The sequence below is a fragment of the Cervus canadensis genome, chromosome 10 (genome assembly GCF_019320065.1).
Source record: "Cervus canadensis isolate Bull #8, Minnesota chromosome 10, ASM1932006v1, whole genome shotgun sequence".
NCBI lineage: Eukaryota > Metazoa > Chordata > Mammalia > Artiodactyla > Cervidae > Cervus > Cervus canadensis.
In genome coordinates this window covers 17,019,890-17,043,391 of record NC_057395.1, presented here as the reverse complement: position 1 = coordinate 17,043,391, position 23,502 = coordinate 17,019,890, and the positions used below count along the sequence as shown (strand labels likewise).

The 23,502-nt window shown below is 41.8% G+C and overlaps 1 protein-coding gene and 1 non-coding gene across 3 annotated transcripts in view; both read left to right on the top strand.

The window, feature by feature from the left end:
- The first annotated feature begins 12,781 nt into the window (after positions 1–12,781).
- The window catches only part of SNAP25 (synaptosome associated protein 25), an 81,373-nt gene continuing 70,652 nt past the window's right edge, over positions 12,782–23,502 (top strand). For both annotated transcript variants that reach the window (XM_043478403.1, XM_043478404.1), the window contains exon 1: positions 12,782–12,932. The gene's annotated coding sequence lies outside the window, so the exon portion shown is untranslated. The remainder of the gene's footprint in view (positions 12,933–23,502) is intronic.
- Positions 23,021–23,092, top strand: TRNAW-CCA. The gene has a single exon. It is a non-coding gene; the product is annotated as a tRNA-Trp (tRNA).

The window sequence follows — 23,502 nt, the reverse complement described above, 5'->3', positions numbered from 1 at the left end:
TAGAACCAGGAGGGAGAAGTAAGGCACCTGCGTCAGTAAGGGACAGACCAAGTCCGACCAGGGAAGGAAACCTTCAGTGGAGAGTCTGTCTACACCCCCATCTAGAGCAGGGAGGGATGCCTCTGGTGAAAAGAAGCCACAGCTGGGGATGCCGCTTTTTTCTCTCTTACAGATGGGAGCTAACAGTTCTGTAACCACCCCTTTAAAATGTTTTTTTGAAAACTGGGATAAGTTTAATCCCCAGAATTTAAAAAAGACACTCCTGATCTTCTTCTGTGATGCTGAATTGCCACAGTATCCTTTGGAAGATCGGGAACACTAACCTGCTGTTGAAGGGTCTCAATAATAATACTGTTTCACAATTAGATCGGTTCTGTAGAAAACAAGGGAAATGAGCAGAAGTGCCATATGTGTTGCTCTTTGTCTCTGTGAGACATGCCAGACTTATGTCCTAAGGGCGCAGATTTGGGTGTGAAACCTTCAGCTCCCTCCTGTCCTCTTACTTTGCCCCTATATCTGGGGTTCCCAACTGAACAGGATGAGAAGCAGGGCACCCTTCCAGGAGGGGTTGCCTCAGTCTAGGTAGAAATTCAAAGTCCCAATTGTGGTTGAGACTATTTAGAGGATCCAAAGGGTACATAGAAGGCTTTATAGGACTAACTTTACTTTATGATGCTACTTGGAGAGGCGGAACACATGTCTTGGGACAGACACTGATTCCCAACTCAAAAACTTGATTTTGGGGGAAGCTGCTACTTTTGGAGATGAATGGCTTGAACATGAGACAAGGGGAAACAGACCTCCTTCCTACTGGGAGCCAAGTGGTTCCAATAACAGAACGGCTTTGCTGGATGTATTCTTAAAGGACTTAAGCAAGCACACACTAAGACTTTAAACAATGCTAAGTTGACTGACATAGAACAGGGAGAGAAGGAAACTCCTGGTAAATTCTTAGATATACTATGGGAGGCTCTCCACAAGTTTACTGACATTGATTCCGAATTTCTCACTCAGTCAGCACCGAATATCTGCCGTAAGTTACTAAAACAGGCATTCGGACCAAATCAGTCTTTAGAAAAACTGTTAATCTGGCTCAGACAATATATTACAGTAGAGAATATGAGGAGGATAAATGACAATAGAAAAGAACCAAAGACAAGGCCCATTCTCTAGTGATGGCTGTGAAAACTTCTAAGAATCAGCCTGAAGAGAAAAATGCCCAGAGGGGCCAAGGGGAAAAGGGACAGACCTGTTATTCCCGTGGAAAGGAGGGGCACCTCAAGCGAGATTGCCCTCAGGCATTGAAGCAGCTCCCGGCTCCATGTCCAGTCTGTAAAGGACCACCCCGGAGAAGAGACAGCCCTCTGAGGCCTAGGCCCCAGGGGTCAGACTCTGAGAATAATCAGGACTGAAGGTGCACAAGGGTCCCCCCACAAGCCCCTGTTCTAATAACATCTGAGGAAACCCAGGTGTTAATAACGGTGGGGGGCCAATCAGGTTGATTTCCTTTTGGACACTGGGGGCAACTTCCTCTGTCCTCACTGAAGCCCCTGGCCCACTTTCCTCCTGACACACTGCTGTAATGGGACTCTCTGTATAAGCAAGTGTTATTATTTCAGTCATCCTTTAAGCTGCAACTGGGACTCTGTACTAATTTTCTCATGAGTTTCTATTCGTGCCGGAGTCTCCCTCACCCCTTCTGGGAAGAGATATACTGAAAAAGGTCTAGGCCTCTGTTTTCATGAACATGGAGTCTGCTCTTTCTCTCCCATTAATTGAACAAAATGTAAATCCTAGAGTGTGGGCTGATGGAAAAACTATGGGTCGAGCACAAAATGCTGTTCCTGTTATTATTAAGCTCAATAACCCTCACCTATTTTCATAGCAAAAGCAGTATTCACTAAAGCCCGAGGTTAATGAATGGACAAAATCTTACTGTACTGACGTCTCATGATGTAAGTGGGATCTTAAACTCTAAAATTCAGAGCAACAATACTCCACCTTTAAAGCTGCTATAACTCAAGGGGTGTCAAAAGCTTGAGGAATAGAATATCACACTGTTCCTGGGGACCCCAATCTTCAGAAAAAGTTGAAAAGGCTAATGACATTATTAAGAGGCATCTGCACAAGCTAACTCTGGAAACACAAGACAATTAGTTTAAAGTTTCACCCATGGCTTTAATGAGGGCTCGAACTGCCCCTAAGAAGGGACTATTTCTATGGCAGACAGTTTTTGTGCACAGATATTGTCACAGATCCTGAAGCCTTAGAATTAACTACGTGACTCAGCTTTCAGCTTTTCAACATCCTCATCAACTGAAGGCTTCCCATGGTGGGTTTCTCCACTTCAAGAAAAGGACTTTCTTCAACTCTGAGAATACCTTCACCAACAACAATCATATGTGATGCCTCTTCTTGATCTGATGACATCTAACAATCCTAAGATGGACTGATGTAACTATGGACATAATGTGACTTTTAATTTTGATTATGTTTTAACTTGGCTTAATGATTATTTTGCCTTACATCTGTAACTGTACAATGGGGTTTGTTTCTAACTGTCTGAAGGCTTTTAAGTTACAAACGGTTGTCCAGGCTCCTAGAAGTGCCACAACCTCCTCCAACTATTACTTGGGGCTCCTGGATTAGAGACCCTCGACATGAGGGTTAGGAAAATATGCTGCCTTAACAATTTAGGGATGACACCTCTCAACACCAGGAAGTAGTTATGGAATGAAAATGATGCCCCATTCTCTTGGCAACATAATTCTCCTAAAAGAAAAGGGGGAATGAGAGAGTCAATTCCTAGGCAGATTGATAAGAAGCCTGGGGTCCCCAAGGAGAAGAAAGGGGTCCAGAGCCCTCAAGAAGGAGAAAGGGGTCTGGAATTCTCAAGGAGGAGGAAATGACAAACAATTTTTTTCTCTCTCTGTCTCTACATTCCTTAGTCTTAGTCATATAAAATGTTCCTTTCTTTAAGCCTGTAACTGATGATTACACAACAAACAATTCAGTTTAAACTCTGTACTAAGGATTATATAACAACAGTATATCCTGCGTTAAGGACAGTTTCTCCTTTCTGAAAACATTCTGGCTAATCCTGTTATCTTAAAATGTAAATTATGACAGTGGGTCTCTACAGATCTTGACAACCTTGAGACATTCTTTTGATTTATTTAATAACTAATTTAAAAAGTATAGAACTCTCTTGCTTAGACTAGGGAGGGGGGCACTCTCCCTACCCCTTCTGATGTCTGTGTAAGAAGCTTTCTCTATCCCCTTTCATACTTTAATAAAGCTCTGCTACACAAAAGCTCTAGAGTGATCAAGCCTGGTCCCTGGTCCCGAAGCTAAATCTTCTTCAGGAATCACAAATCCAACACTGTTCACCTTAAGCTATCATACATGTAAAGCACACATCACAATGCCTAATAGCGAGTACTCAATAATTGTAAATCAATCTCAAAAATGACAGAATGATCTCTGTTTGTTTCCAAGGCAAACCATTCAATATCACGATAATCCAAGTCTATGCCCCAACCAGTAACGCTGAAGAAGCTGAGGTTGAATGGTTCTATGAAGACCTACAAGACCTTTTAGAACTAGCACCCAAAAAAGATGTCCTTTTCATTATAGGGTACTGGAATGCAAAAGTAGGAAGTCAAGAAACACCTGGAGTAACAGGCAAATTTGGCCTTGGAGTACAGAATGAAGCAGGGCAAAGGCTAATAGAGTTTTGTCAAGAGAACACTCTGGTCATAGCAAACACCCTCTTCCAACAACAGAAGAGAAGACTCTACACAGGGACATCACCAGATGGTCAACACCAAAATCAGATTGATTATATCCTTTGCAGCCAAAGATAGAGAAGCTCTATACAGTCAGCAAAAACAAGATGGGGGCTGACTGTGGCTCTCAGATCATGAACTTCTTATTGCCAAATTCAGACTTAAATTGAAGGAAGTAGGGAAAACCACTAGACCATTCAGGTATGACCTAAATCAAATCCCTTATGACTATACAGTGGAAGTGAGGAATAGATTTAAGGGACTAGATCTGATAGACAGAGAGCCTGATGAACTATGGACGGAGGTTCGTGACATTGTACAGGAGACAAGGATCAAGACCATCCCCATGGAAAAGAAATGCAAAAAGGCCAAATGGTTATCTAAGGAGGCCTTACAAATAGTTGTGAAAAGAAGAGAAGAGAAAAGCTAAGGAGAAAAGGAAAGATATTCCCATCTGAATTCAGAGTTCCAAAGAATAGCAAGGAGAGATAAGAAAGCCTTCCTCAGCAATCAATGCAAAGAAATAGAGGAAAACAACAGAATGTGAAAGACGAGCAATCTCTTCAAGAAAATTAGAAATACCAGGGGAACATTTCATGCAAAGATGGGTTTGATAAAGGACAGAAATGGTATGGACCTAACAGAAGCAGAAGATATTAAGAAGAGGTGGCAAGAATACACAGACGAACTGTACAAAAAAGATCTTCATGACCCAGATCATCACGATGGTGTGATCACTCACCAAGAGCCAGACATCCTGGAAAGTGAAGTCAAGTGGGCCTTAGAAAGGATCACTACGAACAAAGCTAGTAGAGGTGATGGAATTCCAGTTGAGCTATTTCAAATCCTAAAAGATGATGCTGTGAAAGTGCTACACTCAATATGCCAGCAAATTTGGAAAACTCAGCAGTGGCCACAGGACTGGAAAAAGTCAGTTTTCATTCCAATCTCAAAGAAAGGCAATGCCAAAGAATGCTCAAATTACTGCACAATTGCACTCATCTCACATGCTAGTAACGTAATGCTCAAAATTCTCCAAGCCAGGCTTCAGCAATACGTGAACCATGAACTTCCAAATGTTCAAGCTGGTTTTAGAAAAGGCAGAGGAACCAGAGATCAAATTGCCAACATCCAATGGATCATCGAAAAAGCAAGAGAGTTCCAGAAAAACATCTATTTCTGTTTTATTGACTATGCCAAAGCCTTTGACTGTGTGGATCACAATAAACTGTGGAAAATTCTGAAAGATATGGGATTACTAGACCACCTGACCAGCCTCTTGAGAAAACTATATGCAGGTCAGGAAGCAACAGTTAGAACTGGACATGGAACAAGAGACTGGTTCCAGATAGGAAAAGGGGTACGTCAAGGCTGTATATTGTCAGCCTGCTTATTTAACTTATATGCAGAGTATATCATGAGAAACGCTGGGCTGGAAGAAGCACAAGCTGGAATCAAGATTGCCGGAAAAAATATCAATAACCTCAGATATGCAGATGACACCACCCTTATGGCAGAAAGTGAAGAGGAACTGAAAAGCCTCTTGATGAGAGTGAAAGAGGAAAGTGAAAAAGTTGGCTTAAAGCTCAACATTCAGAAAACGAAGATCATGGCATCTGGTCCCATCACTTCATGGCAAATAGATGGGGAAACAGTGGAAACAGTGTCAGGCTTTATTTTTGGGGGGATCCAAATTCACTGCAGATGGTGATTTTTGCCATGAAATTAAAAGATGCTTACTCCTTGGAAAGGAAAGTTATGACCAAACTACATAGCATATTAAAAAGCAGAGACATTACTTTGTCAACAAAGGTTCATCTAGTCAAGGCTATGGTTTTTCCAGTGGTCATGTATGGATGTGAGAGTTGGACTGTGAAGAATGCTGAGTGCCAAAAAATTGATGCTTTTGAACTGTGGTGTTGGAGAAGACTCTTGAGAGTCCCTTGGACTGCAAGGAGATCCAACCAGTCCATCCTAGAGGATATCAGTCCTGGATGTTCACTGGAAGGTCTGATGCTGAAGCTGAAACTCCAGTACTTTGGCCACCTGATGCAAAGAGCTGACTCATTTGAAAAGACCCTGAGGTGGAAAGATTGAGGGCAGAAGGAGAAGGGGACAACAGAGGATGAGATGGTTGGATGGCATCACTGACTTGATGGGCATGAGTTTGAGTAGACTCCGGGAGTTGGTGATGGACAGGGAGGCCTGGCGTGCTGTGATTCATGGGGTTGCAAAGAGTCGGACATGACTGAGCGACTGAACTGAACTGAACTGAATAAGAATATGCATCAGATGTAAGACTAGACCAGATAAATAGCTCATATTATCCTCTTTAAAGAAAAGAATTTTATAAAAAAAGATTTAAGAGGAAGAGGGTGGGAACAATCAATTGATGCATAAATATGTTCAGTTCAAAATGCCTTTGACTCTTCAGATGACAGAGTATTCAGTAAGAAGCTAGGAATATGTTTCTGAAGATCATGAAAGAAGGTGGGACTTGGAATATAAAGTGAAAGAGTTAGCTGTGTCTGACTCTTTGTGACCCCATGAACTGTAGCTCACCAGGCTCCTCTGGTCATGGAATTCTCCAAGCAAGAATACTGGAATTAGTTGCCATCTCCTACTCCAGGTGATCTTCCCAACCCAGGAATCGAAACAGAGTCTCCTGCATTGCAGGTGGATCCTTTATCACCCGAGCAATCAGGGAAGCCCATACCTCAGAGAATTGTGAGAATAAAAAGAGATTACATGTGTGACAGTGCTTTACAGTTTGTACAAATGTCAACTGTTCAATATTCTTCTCTTTGGCTTAGAGTATTAAAGTTTTCATGATGTAGAGTCAGAACATGTTCCATGGGTATATGTGCAGGGCTCGGGGAAATGTCCAGCTTAACATGCGGGACACCACAATTTTACTCTTCACCCCAAATGCTGCAGAAAATGAGCAGTCAACAGAGAAGGTAGAAACAGATGAGAGCACATTGAGAGAGCACTTTAGGACATGGAATGAGTTGTACAAATCGTCAAGTGAAGTCAGAGGTTAAAAAAGATGGAAAGTCCGTTGGATATGAGCAATAGATCATTGACGCTATCTGCTGAGATATTAGAGTGCCTTGCCCAGCCTGGTACCTGTTAGCTGGCAGAACTGCACTGCTCTCATGGCCAACACTAACAGAATGACCCCAGAGAGCCTTGCTCCATCCCAGCCATATCCTGAATTATTCAAACCAACCCATCCCAACCTGATTTTCACTGCCAGAGTTCCTGGCTCTTGGAATCAATTCTTATTGAAGATCTCATATCATCCCTCAAAAACAGTAGCTGACATTGATATTGACATTCTGTTCTGACTTCTGGCTGACTCTCTCAAGTATATTTTGAGTGTTTCTTCTGACCCAATTCTTATTTACGCTCCTTATTAGGTATTGATCTCTGAATTCCCTCCTTGATTGTACTTGGCATTCTTTTATTTGGACTGCATTTCTTCTGCTTATTCCCAGTAACCATCTTTCCAGCCTAGATCTTGTCTTGAAATTCATCCCAACCAAACCTATGGTCAGTGATCCATAGACTCATCCCATTAGCAGCATGCATGCATGCAAAGTCGCTTCAGTCATGTCCAACTCTTTGCGACACTATGGACTGTAATCCGCTAGGCTCCTATGTCCACGGGATTCTCCAGGCAAGAATACTGGAGTGGGCTGCCATGCCCTCCTCCAGGGGATCTTCCAAAACCTAGGGGTCTAACTGGTATCTCTTAGGCCTCTTGCATTGGCACATGGCTTCTTCACCACCAGTGCACCTGGTAAGCCCATTAGCAGATGGAACCTTAAAGCTGCTAAAGAAATTAGTCATACAGAAACCATAATATGTTGATGTTACCTGAAAAGGGAGGGTATGGGGGCTAATTTTTTATGTCAACTTGACTGAGCCACAGGGTACCCAGATATCTGGTCAAACATTTCTCTGAGAGTGTCTTTGGATGAAATTAACATTTAAATCAATAGACTGATGAAGTAGATTGCCCTGCCTAACGTGGTGGTCCTCATCCAATCAGCTAAAGCCCTGAGTAGAACAAAAAGGCTGATTCTCCCCCAAGTAACAGAATTCCTCTTGCCTGGCTTCCTTTAAACTGGGACACTGGCTTTTCCTTGTCTTCAGATTCAAACTGAAACAATGGTTCTCCATGAATCTTGAGCCTGCTGGCTTTTGGTCTAAAACTACACCATCATTGGCTTGGTGTCTTTGATCTCCAGCTTGTTGACTCACCCTGCAGGTCTTGAGACTTGTCAGACTCCATCATCATGTGGGCCAATTCCTTACAGTAAATGTCTTTGCATATATATATATATATATATATATACACATACATACATATATGTACAGAGTACAGATACATATACACACACATACATATTAGAGAGCAAGAAGGAGGAGGGTAGTATGGGGGAAAGAGAATGTATGTCTCTCTCTATATATATCCATTATCTATTGGTTCTGTTTCTCTGGAGAGATACAGATGGAGTAAGTTCAATGAGTCTGGCAGAGTCTGTACTAAACCACAGTGATTCCAGTCTATACCAAAGCACAAATTCCAGCTGTATCATTTATTAGCTATGGTTAGATTACTTAACCTCTCTAATCCTCAATTCCCCCCTCTGTTTTACTAAAATCCCAGTATAGTCCAGTGTCAAGCATATGGCAGGTAAATGTTGAGTAAATGAATGAACCAATGCAGGTGAAGAAACCAGAGTCATTAATTGATACATATTTCATTAGCAGCTAATGAAAAAAATCAACCCTTCATATTAAAGCAGAGTTATGTCACTACTTAGAGGAAGAGTTAAAAGTCTCATCAAATTGAGAGATTTACTGAATCATTACTTCACAATTTCCTTGTGAGTTGGTTATAATTATTGTCCCCATTTAACCCTTGAGAGGACCAAGGTACAGAGAGGTTACAGATAAAATAATTTATAAATAAAATTTATTTTTTATAAATAATAAATTTATAAATTTTTATAAAATAAATAAATAAATTTATAAATAAATTTATTAAAATTGAATAATTTTTATAAATAATAAGTTTATAAAATTTACTTAATACCTAAATAATAAATTTATTTTTATAATATATCAATAATAAAATTATTACTACCTAATAAATTTATAAAATACCTAATAAAATTCTTGAAAGACTTACTAAAGGAATATTGTGATCACTTTCAAATAGCCCTTTGAAAATTTGCTAATTTCAGCTACTATTTTCTCCTTCCTTTTGTCCCTGTCACAGGGTCCTTCCTCCCTGCTTGACCACCTTCATATCTCAGTATTGGAGAGCGTCCTAGGATGCATTCATGTACAAAACAGACCCTACAATTTTGATGCATTAAGGACTAGGAGTTTGGAAGCACTCAACATCTGGCTGCTAAGTACTTCTTCTTCCATCCTACAATGTTGTTCTTAGTGAGGAATGAGGTGTTATCTGAAATTTTGAGGTGCAGTCTTATTTTTTTTCCAACACAGCAAGCCAGAAACAGAAACCAATATCCTTAGTCCTCCTTCTACCTCTTACAAGACATGTCTCTGCCTCAGAAGTTTCAGGGAACAATGAGTTTAGATTTAGAGCATTTACGTTTTCCCCAGGTACTATTAAGTAATTGTCTATAAATGGGGCAGGGGTTGGGGTCAGAGCTGGAAAAATGTATAAAGAGAAAACAACAAGTAAGCCACATGGAAAAAAAACCAAGGAATTAAAATGGTTGATCTGTCAAATTGTGTATTCTTGTGCACTCACAATATTTTGAAATATTGTTCATAGGTATGATCTTGGAGAAGAGGGTTCTGAGCTGGGCTAGTTCTAAACTACTTGCAAACTGACTTTGGAAAGACCTTATAACATGTTATGAAAACTTTTTTATAATTATTCTTTGTGAGAGACAGTGAGAGTGAAGTCACCCAGTCGTGTCTGAGTCTTTGCGACTCCATGGACTGTAGCCCACCAGGCTCCTCCGTCCATGGAATTTTCCAAGCAAGAGTACTGGAGTGGGGTGCCACTGCCTTCTCCAGGGGATCTTCCTGACCCAGCGATCAAACCCAGGTCTCCTGCATTGCAGGCAGATGGCTTACCATCTGAGCCACCAGGGAAGTTTGTATCTTGTACCTTACCTGGGAGATATAAACTAAATATCTTACATCTGGAGTTACTGCAAACCAGGATACTTTGGCACATGGTGTACCAGAAAAAGCTTCAGAGACTAAATTAGCATAGTGTAAATATCCATCCAGCAGAGCAGGTAATTTTCTCATTACTCATCAAATGAGTTCCTAAGCATTCGTTACTCTACATGTTGGATCTTTGTAGAAATAACTCACAGGCAGCTGAATCATTTCAGAGCAAATTTCCCATCACTTTCCTTCTCAGTATGGCTTAGGCCTTTATGGATCCTGAATAACATAAATATGCTGGTTCTCTACTGGCAAGGATGACTATGGATTTTTTTTTTTTAACCAAGCAAGGAGAAAACCCTAGGGGGGAAATCTCATTATCATATTAAAATGCATTTAGAGAGGCCTGTTCTTCCTGAATAGATTTATATTTATCCAATGTTTACGTTTTCTAGATTTATTCTTTTCTCAGAACAAAATGAAGAACATCTCAAGCAGCATCATTTTTAACAGAAGCACAAGAGAATGGGAAGTGCTGCCTCCACCCAGCATAACCCTGGAGAGCTTGAGGTGTTTTCTGTGATGCTTTGAATCAGCCTGACTCCCTCCTCAGTGTGTAATTCTTAAAGATGTCAATGTGGGGCATCCGCAGTTGAAAATTCAGAATACCAAGCCAGTCCTCCCCTGTGACTGCCACAGAGCTGTCGGCTGCAGGGTGAGCCTTCATCACTGACGTGGGTACTTTTCCAGTCTCACTATTTTTTTAATCTGGAAAATCCCCCACCTCCTCCATTCCTGCACAAAATTTTCTGCCTGAATGACTTTCAGACCGAGGGCCATACACATATTTCGTTTCTTCCCACTGCAGGCTCCCCAACCCCTCAACTTTTATGGGCTAAAAAAAAAAGTCACACTTAGAGGAAAAAAATCCTGATCATAAAGGGTTTTGCTGTGACATCAGTGCATTCACTTCACTTCTCCCAGCCCATACCAGCTTGCTCTACAATGAAGGTGACAGTTGTAACTAAAAGTTTCATGGCCAAGTATCTGAGGACCAGGCAGATTTTCTTCTTAACTGTATAAGAATCTTAAATGTTTAATGAAGCAAACACATTTCTGCAACACGTCTTGTTTTCAGAATCCAGCTTTAATAAAAACCCAAACACTATTTGTTAATTACTGTTGAAAACATTAATATTTCAAAATACCCTTTGGTCAAGAAGTCTTTAAAGAGACAATAACATTCACATTTCAATTAAAGGTATTGTTTATTAAATTCTTACAGTTCTATTCGGTATAAATGTTCCCTTCACAACTCTGCTTCTCTCCTTTGTTTCCTGGGATTCATTCTGTCTCTCTCTCTCCCCGTGCATTAAAAACCTAAGCTGACTCTCATGCCTCAGAGCGGGGTTGTGTGTTGCGGGGTCTGGGGGGTGGAAGTTATACGTTGTCCCCCACCCAACCCCCAGACAAGGATTTTCCATCGCCTAAAAGAGGCCATCAAATTTTAACACTGCGAGGCACGACTTCTAATCTCATCCTTCCCGGAAAAGTACAAACAGTTCCTCAGCCGAGGTCCCCCTCCCACGCGCTCCCCAGCTTGCCCTCCCCGCGGAGAGCCCCGAGACAGCCTCCCCAACACCTATGAATCATCCGAGAGGCTGCCACCGCGGGACTATTTGCATAAGCGCCCTCCACCGCTCCTCCCCTTCTTGGCGCCTAAAGCACACAACAAAGGCCAAGATGATTGCTTTATGATTATTCTTTTTAATCTCCCCTATGACCAGCACTACTAGCTTCTCTCGCCCACGTCCTGTTTTGAGCATCGGAAAGCCAGCCTCGTCTGGTACCCAGGGTTTGCGCACTGAATGAACCAGCAGAATTTTGCAGCGTCCCAGCAGTCCTTGAACCTGTAGCTGTCCACATACTACCCGCTCCCCAGAAGCCTAGTCGATCCTATAAGGCATATACGGCGCCTCTGTGGACTATTCCTAAGAAGTTCAACATAAAACCCTAGGCTCCGATTGCAAATTCAAACCCAAACAGCGTCATCTATTTTGCCCTCCTCAAACAACTCTCAGCTCCAAGCCTTGAACTCAGCAAACCCACGCTGGTTGCGTTAACTACCTACCATTCCCTACCCTTTCCCCCAACTCCTTTGAAATCTCTCAGTGGTGATTGCTCTGACGTACTTTAAAATAACGTGTACTAGTCTCTCTCCGCAACTGACCACATTAACGTGAACTCCAAGCCCTCGATGCTACTTTGATAAAATGAAGAAATCACTCATAAAAATAGCAACCCACGTAGCCTGACCATATATGGAGCTGGTGGGGGTTGACAGGGATGCCCCTTCGGACCAGCTTTTTTAGAAAAAGCAAGTTGCAGCTGAAATCCCCCACCCCCTTACTCCTCCTCTGCCTTCCCCTTCCGTTTCATGACTCAACCAAAGACTCAGCTCAGCAGGGGAAAATTTTTGTATACATATAATCGCATATATTCCATGTATATAACACATATACATACAGACACACACCTATACAAACAAAACAATATCAGAAGACCAGTCGCGCGAGATAAATGAATTTGCCCGTTCCCGGGTGTTAAAGTGGAATCATAAGAATAGTCCCGTTCGGGTGTCTATAAAAGACTAAAATACAAAGCTTTGCAGGAAAGCGAGCTGGGAGCTGAGTCAAGCGCTCAGTACCTCGCGGCTCCTCCCCTCCCACCCCCGCCCGCGTCCTCCCCCCGCCCTCGCCGCAACACACTTCCTCCCCGCCCCTCCAGGAGATGGCTATTAAAAGCTGCTGACGTCAAAAGGGACGGCCATCTTTGATGAGGGCAGAGCTCACGTTGCATTGAAGACAAAACCTCGGGGAGGTCAGGCGCTGTCTTTCCTTCCCTCCCTGCTCCGCGGCTCCTCCACACTTGGAACCTGCAGGGGCCGGGCGAACACCACCCTCTGGAGAAGACAAGGTAAGGAGACCCCCTCCCCAGGTCGTGGTTCTGGCACTGGCTGGCTGCAGACCCAGAAGGGACCACAGCTGGGCAGAGCAAGTGAGCGTGGGCAAATACAATAATTTGTGCACCCAGGGTGCGGTATTCCGTGTGTGCGCGTCCGGCTAGACTCCCGCCTAGGGCTTTATAAAGTATTTTCGAGGTGAGCTGCTTGGGGAAGGGGTGAATGGGGATAGTGCAGATGGAGCGATCGGGTGGAAGCGCAAGAATACGTACGGAATAACTTACTCTTTTGAAACAGTAGTGGGACCCTCTGTCTCTTCCATTTTGCGATGCAGTTTTCAGAGATGTTTAGGCTGCTGTTTGTTTTTTGTTTTTTTTTCCTTCTGTAGATCAAAACAAACCAACCCTGTCGTTCTGACCTTATTATCATGACTGCTGTCGTTAGGGTGCTATTATCCAGGGAAGAATTAGGTAGAAGGCAGGGTGTGGGCGCTGGGAGGCGAAAGAAAGGGGAGTTCCCGCCCCGGGCAAGCTGAGCTGCAGCCGCCACAGCAGCCTCCATGCCCCACAGACTTGATTTATGCCGCCTGCTCCACGTCAACAGCAGGCTGGCGGAAGGCGGGCGGGTAGTGCTGGGTGGGAGGGCTCTGCGGAAGACTGGCGGGGGCGGGGGCTCGGGCTCGCCTCCGGGACTGCGGCGGCCGGCGCTCAGCACCCTGGACAGCAACACCAGGGGACTGCGTTGGCGCGCGCGACCTTTCAGCACCGCGGATAGCGGTCCGGCCCCAGCGCCGCATCTACCTGGGGCAGAGACGCCTGGCCAGGGCTAGAGGTTTCAGCGCTGCAGGCCAAACCGCTTCTCTGAGACTCCGGTCTCTCGGATATCCCTAATAGAGCAGGCATAGTAGGTTAAAAGGAAAAAATAAATCCTGCCTACCGGACCCCTCTGCGGGCAATTACCAGTTCCCATCCTTAGCTCCTGCATAGCTTCAGAAAAGTCCATTTGTCAAAATTTTCTGTGTTACCCTCTCCCACTCCTTACCCCCGCCTTTTTAAGGTAGAAAACAAACACATTTTTTAAGATCTGTACTTATCTTCCAGTAGGAAATCAGGGGTTTTATTTACTTATTTATTACACAGACTAGATCTGTCTACAGATCCTAGGTGGTCATGGATAGGGTATATATGAAGATGCCAACACGATCTGTTTATAGGAGTATTATATATTTTGACATGTATCTATTTGATAAAAAAATATGGGGGTAGTTGAACTGAGCAGAATCAACTTCAATAGTGAATCCCTCTTCCTCTCCTTCATCTTTGTAATTAAGCATGAACACAAGCACATACCCATAAAAATACATCTCTAAGAAATATTATGGGTCTTGTAGGGTATAGATTTGACCTCTTTGGCCGTGGTTTCAGAATGAGAGGGAGTGTTTCCTATGGACATTGGTTATCTCAGGATAATTTCCTGATTTTGACAACATTAAGACTGGTTTTCCTCAAAAGAATCCAACTGCGTCCTTCAGTGTGATGCAGATGGAAGGACTATGGTGTTAGACTGAAACTGGACTCTGACCTAAAGATCTACTGCGGTTTCCTTTACAGCACTGCGGGATTTTGCTGAGGCAGTGATAAGTACTTTAACTATTTTCTATTCTGACATTTTGAGCCTCTGAGTGAACAAAAATTGTTACAGGGATACTTCCAGCCATTTGGTATAGACAAAAATCAATATAAAATGACCAGGAACAAAATTGTGCTCACTGAGTAGTTGTTAAATAAGAGTAACAGCATCATATGTAAGAATGTAGATACCATACATTAAATAAATGTTAGCATGATCCCTTGAAAAGCCTTAAAATAAGATCTTATATTGGAGCTAATTAGTCATTAAGTCCAATCATTTATATGCTAGAGGTGCTCAAATGCCCTATCCACATAGAGAAAGTACTTTCATTCCTGGCTATTTATTTCCTACTGTTTCACATTTTTTTATGAATAACTATGTGGTTCCATGTAAGTATATATTCAACTGCTGTTGGATACAAATGTAAAATTATTATTTAAGTGTATGTAACTGCATAGATGAATTTTATAACTCTGCAGTCTACAGATGAAATAAACAACTGTGTTTTAGTGATGGGAGGAGGGGAGACAAGATGGCTAGGAATCTTTAAAAATGCTTTGACTTCATGCTGCATGTCCAGACAGCTCTCTGCGTCGTTGCGACAAATGAAAAAGCTCAACGCTTCCGGAATTACGTGCTTGGTCATTAGTAATTACTGCTGGGTTTGTTTGCTAGTGGAAGACTGGGACAGCGGGGCAGAGGTAGAGGACTGCAGTGAAGCTGGCAAAGGGCACAGATCTGGCAGGAAGTGTTGATGTGCACAGTTATGGAGCTAATGGCTTACTGAGAAGTTAAACAGAAACATAATTGAAACATGAATTTTAACATTTACATTATTGACAAGCTTCAAGGGAAAAAAAATCAAGATATTTCCTGTCTTAAGTTTTAAATTTAAAAAATCCAGGGCAATACAGTGAGAAGAGACAGAAGCAGATGGATGTAAAGACTTGCCAGGAAATATTAACACACAGACCTTCCGATGGTACCTGCCTGTTTGCTTGCTGGAATTTTCTGCTTTACCACCTTGGCATTCAGAACATGAAGCAATTTGTAATCTTATTAACCTCTCCATGGTAAAATCTCCCAAGAATTCACTATTTTATTTTCACTTTGTTAAACATTCATGACCACACATGCACAAACACAGCACAAACTGCCCCTGAATTAGATTATATACAGACACTTCTAACGTCTTAAGTATTGACCATCAACCAGAAGACTGAGGTGTCTGCCAGTAGCACCTCTTCTTGTAGCAGGCAGCCTTCAGCAGATCATGTAGGTGTTGGCAATTAGGAGAAATGAGAGAGAAGTTGAGAAAGAAGACGTGAAGGATTAAAATTAGATGAATCTACTTTTTATATGATGCACTATGAATAAACTATTTTTCTCACATCATGGAACTAATTTACAGCTCTAAAAGGGAAGAAAATTGGTGTTTTCAGCCTCAGTGCTAGGTACATTTCTGCAATGTCATCCCTTGTCAGCAGAGACAAACCTGATTGAAAGATATTGATCAATCAGTGAGCACCAGATACATAAATGAACCCCACTGAAGATATGAAATCTCATGCTTATATGGTTTTTGATCTCAATAAGTTTAACATCTTGTACTCTTAGTGAAAACAATAAACAACAAACATTTGTAAATAATACCAGAAAGAAAAAATAAAACAGTAGAAGGAAAATCATGAGGGAGTATGTAATTATTTGCTAAGTCAATGTGACCAAAAGTAAGGAATGAAAATTCTTAGGACAATATTTCAGTGGACTAGAATGGTCTGAGAGAAGAAACAGAACCTGAGCTGGCTTTTGGAGGTTGGAGAGAGGTGGGGGGAAGTCTGCCAAGTAAAAGTTACAGCATAGGTAGAACTACAAGTTAAACAAGCTCAAGTTATGGTCAGCAAACCCTAAAAACACCCATCTATTTGGGTGGAGTGGGAAGCTTGTAAAGGGGAATATGCTAGAACAGTGAGTTGGAGCCATCTGTGAAGGGCCTTGAATGCTACACTGAGGAGTTAATGCTTTATCCTTTGAAGATGATTTCTGAGCAGAAGCTGATGTACCAAGTAGCCATGTCTTTTTTTAGCACTTTGGAATTGCTGTTGACTGAATGGAATTAAATTTGCATTCTCTCAGAAATAGACAGTAGCAAAGTGTCATCGTAAAGGATGATAAATTTAAAAAATAATAGCCAGTCCTCATTTAGTCATCTGTTAAGATCACCCTGCATGGAGGGAATGCAGACTCAGATATAGAGAATGGACTTGCAGGAGAAGGGGAGAGAGGGACAGATGGAGAGAGGAGCACCGACATATACACAATACCGTGTGTAAACTGGATAGCCGGGAAGTGGCTGTGTAACGCGGGGAGCCACCTGGTGCTCTGTGATGGCCTGGAGTGGTGGGATGACGGGAGGGGAGGGAGGATCAAGAGGAAGGGGAAATATGTGTAATGATGGCTGATTTGCACTGTTGTACAGCAGAAACCAACATAATATTGTAAAGCAGTTTTCCTCCAATAAAAAAATAAAGGAAACCAGATATCTCAAAAAATAATAAATTTTAAGAAAGATCATCCTACAGTATAGGCATGGGCTTCTAAGTCCTATCCAGAAGTTAACGATAAGTTTCAAATTTTAATTACTGACTGGAACAAATTATTCAAGATGAGTGTCTACCAAGATGGTTGAGAATCGGGTCAGAAATCTGGGGATGAGAGGTATCCAGAAGGTACACTGAATAATAAACATGTGGAACAGTCTTATGGACTCTCTGAGTATTCTGCATTGTCAAATACACTAACTGGATAGATGGGGAAAGAGGCCAGGTTTTCTATTCATGTTTCAGGCAGCTTGACACATAGAACCAGTTCCCAGTGGCTAAAACTGGAGAAAAAAGAAAGGAAGGAATAAAAGATGCTATGATAAAAGTTTGGAAAACTGAGGTAAGGTGGGCAGTATATCATATTTCTTTCCCTACCGTCCTAGCATCCTAGCTGAATTTTGCTGATTACTCTCACTCCAGGGCTGGCTTGAGGTCTGTGCTATACCCATTTTGTTTTTAATCTTGTGCTTGCTACTCTCACAGCAGAGCTTCACAATTCGAAATTCTGAAGGAACTGCTGAACCCAAAATAGTCCCTGGCTTCATGTGGAGGAATAAATGGCAGTTGCAGACATAGATCTTGTTGCTATTTCAGTTCTCACTCTGAAGTGTCAAGGGACTATCCTCATCTGTTCTTCACCAAAACACTGGCAGGAGAGACATCCTTAGGATAACATGTTGATTTCCAAGTTGACTCCCTGGGGCAAAATTGCAGATAGTGACGTTTGATGCTTTAGAAGGTCAGACTGATGGTTATTAAACTGAGTGCAGAGGGCCTTCCAAGTTATTAAGTAGAAGGGAAGAGATAGGACAGAGCACTGGGGAAGCAGAACATGGTGAGGAGAGAGTTTTTTAAAAAGTAATCTTACAAGAGGAAAGACACTTCAGAGAAATTTCCAGAGAATGCTGTCTGCACTTTGAACTCTCCAGAATTACTGTCATTGCTGTAATGATAATAGCTACTTGTTTCTACATAATTTTCTTCACAAGCATCTCAAAGCACTTCGCCCAATATAAAACTCCAAGCAGTTTCTAATGTCTAAATAAATGATGCAAACCATAGTCAGTTCATATATGATATTAAATAACATTTAGTAAGCCATAAATCTGAGACTAGAGATATCCAACGCTGTGATTAACCAGAATAGGTCTGTGGGGGAGAAGAGTGAACCTCTAATTCTAAAAGCTTTTACATGTGCTAGCTCACTGAATCCTCATAACAGTCCTGTAACCAGGGTGCCATTATTGTTTCCGTTTTACAGAAGAGGAAACTGAGGCAAAGAAAGGCTGAATAACTTGCCTAACATGACAGAGCAGAGCCAGGGTTTAAATGCAGTCCGTGTGATTTCAGTCTAAGCTACACACTCTGCGACCTCTTGCATCATCTCCATTTTTCATGTTGGCCAAATAGGGCACAGAATACACACGATTTTTTGTTTGTTTGCAGTATCTTTCCCCTTTCAGTTTGATGGCAGAGCATGATGGCAAGGATGCTTGCTGGTCAGGAGCCAGGAGACCTGGATTTAGCCCCAAAGCAATTGCTTTTTATTTTCTTTAAATGAATCATTCAACCTCTACTGAATGGTGGGACTGAGTTCCACTTGGAACTCAGTTTCTTCATCTGCTGAATGACAGAATTGAATGAATGTTTTCCAATATCCTTACCATATTAATGAAGTTAATGAAATCAGTGGTGAGAAGTCCAGGTGGTGAGTCTGAGACGGTTTACCTGGTGGCCTCACAGGTTACTGCTTCATACTGCTGCAGTAACTGACCTGACTGCCTCTCTCAGCGTAAGATTAATTATATCCACCGCCCCTCTGCTCCTCAGTGTTTCTCTCTCTTTTTTTCCCCTCAATAATTTCTTTGACAGCATCTTTCTGAGGACTTTGTGGTCAGACTTAAGAAATCCTGACTTTTTTCTCAAAGCCCTAATCCGAGTCATCACTGCTTTGGGGGATCTCCCCTCCTTCTCAATCAGATTTATTGCTGTCTGGCACAGACTGTTTTCTTCAACCTGCCTAAACCTTTTATAATTCTTCTTTCAACCCAACTAACTGTTTTTAAAGTTTTCTTTCTTCCCTTTTGATCATGTCTTCTGTCTGATTTAAAGCAATTTATTAGCTGTTATATCCTCATTCTTCTTTCTCTCCTGCCTCTTAGAAAAGGGAAGACAGAAGCTTTTTATAGAGTCTGTGAGATCATAAGTACTTAAAAAGCAACATTTTCATATGAACTGAATTACATGATTTAAGTAGCTAGCTCAAAAACTAATAAAATTTGGAGGATGGGGAGAAGGTGGTGAAATAACATTACAAAAAAGTTTCAAGGATGAGGGACTGGGAGAGAAGGAACCTTTAAAGGCTATGAGATGTAAAGTTCAGAGGTTACAGCTGGTGGTACAATATATGTTAATTAAATTCATAGTCACGTGTGGATTAAATTCACAAATTCCAGAAAGCCTTGTTCCCCCTTGTTGCTATAACCTCATTCTTACTGCAGACTTCAGCATCTTTCCTTCAAAGTAAAGCATGATATTACAAGAGGAGATGCTAACTGATTTTCTTACTACTGACTCACAGAGGTTAGTTTCAGCAGCGATTCACTAATGAGAAGAACAAATCTGTATCCCCAAACAGAGATGGGGAAAAATCCTATTTAAGTGTTAGTGCTTCCTTTTAAATGCTTAACAACCATTCTGGAGGAACTCAAAGTGAATTAACAATGCTCAGACTGGATTGGTGCTGAATGACAGCTGCACTAGGTTTATGAATTGCTTTCTGTGGTTTTGAAAAATAAATTTGATCCTCTTAGTTAGTAAAAGAAGCTGAAGTATAATCCCTGTGAAGGGAAAATTAAAACAACTTACTTACCTTTTATTCTATTGTTGGGTTTTTGTTACTGATTTTATTTGGTTCCTGTTACCGAAAGGGGCTTCCCTGGAGGCTCAGATGGTAAAAACCTGCCTGCGATGTGGGAGACCCAGGTTTGATCCCTAGGTTGGGGAGATTCCCTGGAGAAGGGAATGGCCACCCACTCCAGTATTGTTGCCTGGAGAATTCCACGGACAGAGGAGTCTGATGGGCTATAGTCCATGGGTTAGCAAGAGTCAGACACAACTGAGCAACTATTGTGTTATATTACCCAGAGATGGCTAATTCTCATATCTAAAATTGAGACTGCACTTTCTGTTCGCTCACCTCATTTTCCAAAATGGTCCATTTCATACTTGAAGAAAAGGTTGTTTTCCTTCTGGAATGGTTCTAGATGCGACAAAATGCCTATCTTGTCCCAGTTTCCCCATCATTTTCTATATCCAAATGACCCTAATTATAGATTTTTAACTTGGGAGACGATTTTTTATGCCTACAGGCTTGAGTGAGTGGTTTCTGTCCTTTACTGATAACATGAAAGAAAACAAAAGCCTCTTAGCTGCCCCCAGAGACCAGAGTTTCCCTGTGCTCCTGCCTCATCTCTATTCTAGAGAAGTCTCTCAGTGCAGCTTAGAGAGTCCTGCAAGTTGAGCAGAATTCCCTTTCCATGGAGAATCTCAAACCAAGTTGCTGGTCTCTTTTATTCATGTTCTGTACAGTTTCAAAGAGTAGTGACTGACAAATTGTGAAGCAGTATATTTCTTAAATTTTGCTGAGGTTGGTCTGACAGCTAGTTAGAGGCAAATCACACTGCAGCGTAAACAGAAAGTAGAGGGAAATAAATGCCAGTAAGTCTGCTGGGAAGAACACTGGCAAAAGATGTCAATATGCAATAGTTCTATCAAGTGAATTTTTTCATTTTCAAAGGAAAGTAAGTCCATTATAACTTCATTATAATACTAGAAAGCAAGATAGTGTTCCTGATTTATGCTTGAGAAGTTGCTGAATATATGAGCTTTTTCCAATTTCAGAGTGACTATCCCTGTATTCCTCAAACATAAATCAGTTGTCATTATAGCACTCTTCACTAATTAATTGAACAAATATTATTGAACATCTGTCATGTCCCAGGAAAACAGTACTGGTTAGTGAAGATAGAGCAGTGAGTAAAACATATATGATTCTGCCTTCAGTGTATTTTTGCTGGGCATCCCTTCTTGATGTATTTTTCTTTTAGAAGACACATTTCACATAGACTCCCTTTTAGACTCAAGGACATTAACCCAACTTAGAAAAGCATTTGGCTCTGTCCAAAACATGCACCTGATTGAAAGTTTCTACGCAGTGATCAGTGTCTGTGGAAAAGTTGCCATCATAAGCAGAATGTAAATTAAGAACCATCCTCAGCCATCTAGGAACTTAGTAAATATCTAAGATATGCCTGTGTGCAAATGTGTCTCTGTTTGTGTGGCAACAAATTAAGGTATCACTAAATTTCCTTTATATTCCTGTTATATTACAGTACCCCAATCTCTCCCTATATAGACCATTCCCCACCACTCATGGGGAGAATAGGTCAGCCTTCAAGAAACACAGTATTTCCTAGGCCAGAAAACCTAGTCCCAACTATAAAATTCATGGCACAATGCCAGAAAAGAGTGACTGAGAAAAACAACATCTTTAAGGTGACAGTACCTCCCAAGCCAATCCATTCCCCTCTGAAAACCCCCTGTCATTAAACAAGTTTCAGCGATTCAGGAACAAACAGAAGAATGTAGTGATCTCCCAGCTCTTGCTTTTCAGAGTCTACCTCTCCTTACCAATAAGCAATGCTCCCATCTTCTTTATAAGATTCATCACATTGCTTTCTAATTCTGTGCTTGTGCATTTCTCTACCTTAACGGACTATAAAGGTCTTTGGGAGCAAGGGCAATGTCTTCACCATCTTTGAATCCTCAGCACTTGTAACAGCTCCTGTCACACACCAGGCATACAGGAAAAGAATGAGTGAATGAGGATGCCAGCTACCCCTTTGCAGAGAACACTACCACTGTAAGTAATTCTTCTTTCATTGATCAGATATTATGATCAGAACAACTTGGAAATGCAGATTCCCCCTAAATGTTGGAATAAAATTATGTCCTAGAGAATTACGTTTGTTCGTCCCAACTAGCTGCCAAAGTTTGGCAAATAATTAATTTTTCTGACCTGCTGTTTTATCACCTGTGAGTCAAGGGTTAAAATGCTAGTGAAGAGTTAGAAGAGTCTCAAGAAAAACATTACTGAAAGCAGGTTTATATTCAGATATGAAGAACCACTGAAGAACATGAAGAATATTGCCTATGAGTGATTTAGGCCAATTTCACATATATAGCCAAGCTGTTTAACATATATGAGCTGTTAAAATTCTTTACTTTTCGTTAGGATAGAAAGGATATTTTTGCTGCCTCTCTCTGCATGTTTACTGAGACATATAGTCAGTGGAGACAGATTGGTGGCTTCAGCCCACTCTTGCCTTTGAGGCCATGTATTTGCTCGCTCCTGTGATGGAGTGGTGGCCTGATGTATACGAACTGTCCATTTTGAGTTAACTTCCGAGAAAGTGTCCTCCAAACAGTAATTTCTAACTTGTCCTTTCAAATATCCAGTATCCTCTTGCCTAGGAGAGAAAAATAAACTGAGACATGATGTGGTAAATTAGTCCCATTTATCATTAAGAAAGGGCTTCCCTGGTGGCTCAGTGGCAAACAATCCACTTGCAAGTGTGGGACTCAGGTTTGATCTCTAAGTGGGGAAGATCCCCTGGAGAAGGAAATGGCCACACACTGCAGTATTCTTGCCTGGAGAATCCCATGGACTGAGAAACCTGTCAGGCTATTGTCCATGGGGTTGCAAGACAGTGGACACGACTTAGCAACTAAGCAGCAACAATCATTAAGAAAAAGCCATTATCAACCGACCACTGAGTTTTGCATCCCCCTACCCCGCCCAGGCTTCCCTGGTGGCTCAGAGGTTAAAGTGTCTGCCTCCAATGCAGGAGACCCGGGTTCGATCCCTGGGCTGGGAAGATCCCCTTGAGAAGGAAATGGTAACCCACTCCAGTATTCTTGCCTGGAGGATCCCATGGATGGAGGAGCCTGGTAGGCTACAGTCCACAGGGTCGCAAAGAGTCGGACACGACTGAGCGACTTCACATTCTTCTTTCTTACCCCACCCCTGCCAGTCCTTCTCTTGAAACAAGTCTAAAACCACTGGTCAGTTACTCTGTACCCTACTTTCTCCAGCTGAGAGTGAACATACCACTTACTGACCACAAGAAAAAAGTAACTAACTTGTTGAATGCCCACAGTACACTGTACTAGTCCTTGGCATACGTTATCTCATTTAATTTCCATGGCAACCTTAAAAGCCTTTGGAATTTTTGTCTCTCTGATTGCAAAGCCCATGTTTTTCCCTACCACCTCATGAATTTTCTCA